Source organism: Pinus tabuliformis, chromosome J, assembly GCF_031772625.1.
Source record: "Pinus tabuliformis cultivar Carrire ecotype Pingquan chromosome J, CPIR1, whole genome shotgun sequence".
Taxonomy (NCBI): domain Eukaryota; kingdom Viridiplantae; phylum Streptophyta; class Pinopsida; order Pinales; family Pinaceae; genus Pinus; species Pinus tabuliformis.
Window position 1 is genome coordinate 1,224,643,105 of NC_142295.1, and position 7,714 is coordinate 1,224,650,818.

Genomic DNA, 7,714 nt, shown 5'->3' on the forward strand with positions numbered 1-7,714 from the left:
GACTATATGTTATTTCAATTTAGTTTTGGATGCTTTTTTGGTTTATTTTCCTATTGTATTTGTGAGCTAGTACTGAATATTATAGCTTAGTAGAAAAACATGTTGGTTAGACATTTAGGCCTATAAGGCCTTGTGTGACAAACTTAAGACTTTCAGATTTTGGATGGCATACAATGTGTTTTGGTGGCCACAGATCTGGTTTCCCTTTTGGGCAGGTGGAGGCCACTGAACGTCTTTCATGGATGTAACCTGCTTTTGCAAATGAATGAATTAAGAGGACCTACCAAGCTTACATTTTTTTATTATTATAGATTTTTAATATAATCGATATCATAAAAGATAAAGAAAATCATTATAATCAAATAGTACACAGAAATATGTGTCATTATAAGTGTCAAACATAATGAATTCATGCCAAATTTTTGCTTTTCACATGGCATTCACAATATACGAGATAAATTTTGTCCCAAATTTAAAATTATAATTCGCCACTCTTTTTTGGATTGCAATATAATTTGTAGAAAGTTATTGGACATATATCTAATATTATTTTGTCATATATTATTTGTTGTAACTTTGTAAAGAAATTATAATTTAGCATAATTTTATAAATATTAATCATAATTTATCATAATGTTATGCTTATTTAATATTAATATTGTGAATTGCAATATAAGTTGTTGTATTTTTTTTTTCCATATGGTCCATGGTCCTTGAAGATCGATGACTATTATGTCCACGAAATATTACAAAAAAATCTAAATATTCCGTCATAATTTTAAGACATTGTTGAGCAGCCACGTGTGTAGAGTGCGAAGGTGCGGAGAGGGGTATGTGCAGAAATTAGGTAGTGCGGAGAAGCACTTTGTACAATAAAAGCTTCGACTCCACCTCCACATTTTTTACAATATAAATGTTCACTGCCCCTCTATACTGTGCACAATTAAAACATTAACTACCCCTCCGCAATACACAGTGACTACACACCCTTTCTTCTTCCTTCGCATATCTATTCAGTCCCCCCACCCCTCTACAATACACAGTGACTACACACCCTTTCTTCTTCCTTCGCATATCTATTCAGTCCCCCTCCCATCCCCTTGTGATCCAAATTTGTATCTACGTTCTTCATCCGGAACATGTGTTTTTCTATTTATCTTCTTTAAAGAATCCATATATTTTTACGCCAGATATCTCTTGGCCAATGATTTTTTAAACATAACACCAATCTAATTATTGTAGACTCAACTATCGAATCAAAGTTCTTTTCTTAAACATAATTCAATTGCAAAAACAAGCATAAATGATAACCACAATAAGATATATTTATTCGTGCCCTATAATCATAACCCATTTAATTATTGTATTTGAATAAGGTGCTTTTAACTCGAAGTATCTGAAATTTCCATGGAAAAATCAAAGCTATCGATGTTACATTGTTATTCTATTTTCAGTTCCCAAAATTTAAAAACAAAGACATGTAAAGAAAGTATACTATATGTTACATTTAATACTGACCCATTTTTAATATTCCGTTATAATTCTAAGACACATTATTTGTTGGCCACATGTGCGGAGTGTGGAGGTGCAGAGAAGCACTTTGCACAATAAAAACTTCGACTCCACTTCTGCACTCCGCACAATGAAAATGTTCACTGCCCCTTCGCACTCCACACTTCCCGCACTTTCCACACACCGTTTCTCCTTCCTTAGCATATTTGTTTATCCCCCCTCCCTCCTACCTTAGTTTTTTAACCTCCAATACCAAGATTCACAATTACCACAACGACAAATAATTCATCAAATCCAACCTTATGCACAGTGAAAACTCTGTACCCACAATAAGAGCTATCTTCGTATCTCCTAGTGCAATTGGATAAATAGATGAGACTATGCGAGGCTGACTTTCATAGTGCAGAATACAAAGGTGCAAATAACAACTATGCGAAAGTGACTTTCATTGTGCAGAATCCAGAAATGCGAACACATAAATCACGACATATTGTGTAAATACAAATATTCTCAAATAACAAGAAAATTCAAACCCATAAAAAAAAAACAAAAACAAACCAAAAAAACAAAAAACATTACTTTAATAAATCAATTAATAATAAAAATTGCATCGCAACTATTAATATTATTTATATTAGTATTATATAAAATAAATTTAAATTCAACCCATTTTCAATTTACATTTTATTAAATTAATTAAATTAATTTAATTTAAATAATACTGATTAAATTATGGATTTTTAATTTAATCAATATCATAAAAGATAAAGACGATCATTAAAATCAAATAGTACATGGAAATATGTGTCATTATAACTGTCAAACATAATGAATGCATGCGAAATTTTTGCTTTTCACATGGCATTCACAATATACGAGATGAATTTTGTCCCAAATTTAAAATTATAATTCGGTTTTGGATTGCAATATAATTTGGGGAAGTTATTGAAAGTATACCTAATATTATTTTGTCATATATTATTATTTGCCGTAACTTTGTAAAGAAATGATAATTTATCATATTTTTATAAATATTAATCATAAATTTAAAATTATAATTTTTTTATTTTTTTGGATTGCAATATAATTTGTGGGAAGTTATTGGTGTTATATATTATTATTCTATTTTGTCATATATTATTATTTTTTGTCATATATTATTATTTTTCGTAATTTCGTAAAGAAACGATAATTTATCATAATTTTATAAATATTAATCATAATGTTATGTTTATTTAATATTAATATTGTGAATTGTAATATAAGTTGTTCACTTCCTGCTAGCTCAACCATAAAGCTAACCACAAAGCTTGGCCCTAAGAGTGTCAAGAGAATTGAACCCGTGACTCTTCAATAACAAAGGTGCTTTAACATTGAAGATTTGACCAACTAAGTTAACCCTCAAGGCTATTGTAAGTTATTGTAATATTATTTCCATCTAATATTAATTTGCCATAACTTTGTAAGAAAATTATAATTTATTTTTAACTTTAGGAATATCAATCATAAGCATTTGCCTTAAATCCTCATACTTCAGTTTTAAAGGTAAAATTTATGAGCAAACCCATGGTGTTGCAATGAGTTCCCCATTATCCCCATTGATTGCCAATCTTTACATGGAACACTTTGAGCAAATGGCCCTTAGGTCTTTCCCCTTTACACCTGAAGAGTGGAAGCGGTTTGTAGATGATATCTTTGCTAAATGGAGCCATGGCTTGGATAGGCTCAAGGAATTCTTATCCCATATAAATAGCCTCTCCCAGCACATAAAATTCACCATTGAAATTGAGCAAGACAACCAACTCCCCTTCTTAGATGTCCTCCTCACCAAGAAAGAAGGCAAGCTAAGCCACCAGGTCTTCAGGAAGAAAACACACACTGACAAGTATCTTCATGCAAACTCCCACCACCATCCTAAGCAAAAAATGGGTGTCATCAAAACCCTAACCACCAGAGCCTCTAGAATCTCCGACCCAGAACATCTAGAGGAAGAACTTATCCATCTCCATGAAGTTTTTGTAAACAATGGCTATCAACATCACACCATCAGCAAAATTATTAAAAATTCCTTAACCAATAAACAAAACAAAAAGAAATCATTTGATAACCCTAGAATATCCCTTCCCTATATAACCCTAGAATATCCCTTCCCTATATCAAAGGAATCACTGATAAAATTGCCAAAGTTCTCGCTAAGCATAACATTATGGTAGCTTTCACCCCCCCTAACACCATAAAAAACATGCTTGAATCTGCAAAAGATGCAATTGACCCAAAATGTCACAAAGGCGTTTATTCGATTCCCTGTTCGTGCGGTAAAGTTTATATAGGGGAAACAGGGAGATCCTTTGGAGTAAGATTAAAAGAGCACATTAGTGATATTACTAGAAATAGGAACAAGCTAAATTAATCCACAAGGAAGACCACTATTTAAAAAGAAGAATTAAAGAGGCAATAGAAATTGAAAAATCTTCTAATAATATGAATAGGGATGATGGTCTTAAACTAAGTAATACCTGGAAACCCTTGTTAAACAAAATAAAGTAACTTTAATTTATACAAATTCTCCCTTAAGACAGCATTTACAGCTCAAATAAGTAAATAAATTAATATTAACATATATATATATATATATATATATATAATTGCATAAATTAATAACCAAATTCTATTAATTAATTAATTAAAATTTTAACTAAATTTAAAATTAATTTAATTAATTAATTAATTTAAATTGATTTTATTTTAAATTTAGTTTAAAACTAATTTTATTTTTAATTTAGGCCAAATTAATTTAAGTGAATTAATTTTATTCAAAAAATTATGATTAATTAAATTAAATTTAAAAATTAATTAATTAATATAGTTTTAAATTTATTAATTAAACCAAATTTAAAATTAATTTAATTAATGAATTAATTAATTAAATTGATTTTACGTTAAATTTAGTTTAAATTAATTTTATTTTTATTTAGGTCAAATTAATCTTAAAAAAAATAAAATTACTTTTAATATAGTTTTAAATTTATTAATTAAATTAAAATTTAAAACAAAATTAAAATTTATTTATTCTATTTAGTTTTTAATAATTTTATTTTTAATTTAGGCCAAATTAATTTAAGTGAATTTATTTTATTAAATAAATTTAAAATTTATTAATTAAACTAAATTTAAAAATTAATTAATTAATTAATTAATGAATTTAATATAGCTTAAAATTTAAAATTAATTTAATTAATTTATTTTATTTAGTTTAAATTAATTTTATTTTTAATATTAGGTCAAATTAATCTAGTAATTTTTTTTTTTACTTTAATATAGGTTTAAAATTATTAATCAAAATTAAAAAATTATTTATCCATTTATTAATAAATTGTTGAAAATCAAGCCGACCTCTCCAAACATAGGTTATCTATCCATCCTTCTATTAATAGGTTCTCATTCTCTTGACTCTCTCTTTCTCAAAATGCAGATCTCATTACCCTGATGATGGACTCACCTAGCTAGTCCGAAACGTCGGTTTCAAAATTGCTCACAGGTTTTTCCATTAATTAAAAACAATATCAACCATAATTTACCATAATGTTATGTTCATCTTATATTAATATGTGAAAGGTTTAGGAATGAACCCAAACAACATAATCATGTCTAGCATAAACTATGGATTTCAGATTGCAATGGTTATGAAACTGCCCCAAATCAAGACTCTAAAACCAAGAACATAGATCAATGAATGAAAGATAAAGTATCCAATACAAATACAATGATCTAATTTTAGATATTCAAGAAACATCTAAAAATATGTGCATGCCATGAATTACTCCACAAGGCAAGGAACACAAGCTAAACAAGTTTAACATGCATGAAGGCACTAAAGTAGAGCACTAACATACACCAACACTCAGCCATAAGTGCAGCTTAGGTGAGTATGTATAGACTGAGATGAGTCTTGGGAAATGTGAAGCCATATTATGTTCCTATTTGCAAAAAAAAAATAACCCAAGAAGTGTGTGTGAAAGAGAGAAGAAGAAGAAAACCTAGTAAAAAAACCATCCCCAAGAAAATAGAAAGACATGAATATATAGCATGCTTTGAAGAAGAAGCTACTCACATCCCCAACAAGGGTTATAAATGAAGAAACTTGTCTTTTATAAAATGTTTGGTGTTCAAGATATCAATAATATGCTCTATTCTTAGGCAATGTCTCAGATCAATGACTTTCCCATGAATAAGATCTCGAATGAAGTGCATATGAATTAGATCTCATGAGATTTGACTTGTACTCTAATTTTGATTGATTTTATGGAGAAAAATTGTGTATAAAATTTTGAAACATCTAATGTTTTAAGTAAACACTCCACATGCCATTAGGGACAATTAATTAGCATTATGAGAATTTGTGAAAACCTACACACCCAGATGGTAATATGGTTTTTACAAGATTGATAGATGAGTGACAACATTGGATACCAAACTATGTGAGAATGCACTAAATAATGATGGTTTCAACGATTGCAATAATAACTCCTTGATACTTTGCCTTTGCGGTAGATATAACATTGGTTGATTGTTTCTTTCTCAACCAACAAACTGGACCAAAGTAAATGAAGAAGAGATAGAGTAAAGTGGATTTGTCATTTGTTGCATTTCCCATCTAATATAAATCTATATATCCCACTAAATCAATATTGCAACTTGTTGTAGAAAGAATCCCAAAGCAAGGAAGAAAAGCTAAGCAAGCTTAGCATATATGATGGCCATTGAAGTAGAATGCTAACATGCACCAACAATATGACATTTTTGTAATTTTTCATAATGATATGCATATCAAATTTCTAATGATATTATAATTTATCATAATTGTGTTGTGACTGTAGTTTAAATTTTTGTAATTTCATAAAATCATACTTATAAAATATAAAGTTGCCATATTATATCATAAAATGCAGTGATATTATACTTATTTATAATATTATTTTGTATGAAAAATATATCATTACTAGCTTCAATACAATCTCTTTTGATTTAATATAAACTAGAGCAGCCATATAAATTAAATGACTAGTATACGCCTTAGATATCAATCCATGATCAACATTAAAACACTTATCCTATGATACATGCCCAATATTAAAAAAAATCATAAAATAAAAATAAAATTTTAATTTAAATAATTATTATTTTTAATTAAAAAAATAATCAATCTATTTATCTATCTATATTTAACCATCGTGATTCACTTTAACTTTTTTATTCGGAAAATAACTCTTGTTACAATACCATGACCAATACAATGACTTATTAATATGACATGTGTTGATATGGCATTTTCTTTAATTAATTAATTTGAGATAAATTAATTAAAAAAACATAACTAAGTTGAAAATGAATCTTAACTCTTGATATGTGAATACCACTATAAATATTTTTTCATATTCTATAAAAGTTAAATTCTACCTTTCACCTAATAATTACTGATAATTAAATTAAAATTGTATAAAACCTATTTTAAAATAAACATGCCTATATACATAATTATATTTCGCTCATCAACAAATAAAAAAATAAAAAATAATTGTTTATCTTCTTAATACGATGTATCATTGTTATGGTTGATATCCACAACCACAAAGGACTTCCACCACCAGGTTGACATTTCTATTGGATACATAAACTTAAATATATATGTTTATATACATACATTTACTTAAAGTGGGGAAGTATTGGATTCTTACATATAACATGTTGAAGTGTGCTTATAGATAATTTGATATATAAAATATTATATTTATCGTAATCATTATTAAAATGAAAAGTATTAAAAGAAGATTTTAATATTAATAATTATTATTGAAATAAATTTTATTTTATTTTTTAAATATTATTTAGTGGTAGGTAGTAGTTAGTATCCGTGGTTTATTCGAGGGAAATTGATATTTGGATTGTTGAAAGATGAAACTATATAATTTTATTTAATGATAGATTTAAGGTAGGGAATTAATTTTTTACCAACAAGTAAATTAATATATCTATTGATTTTATTTTTGGGAAAAAATAATATACTAATCTAGGTGAGTTTGTTTTGTGCACAATGTTATAATCAATAGAAATGGACCAAAAATCAAAATCTTTATCAATTTTGATGAGATTCTAAATTTATTAATTTTCTATCATTTAATAAAATAATTTAGTAATAATATTT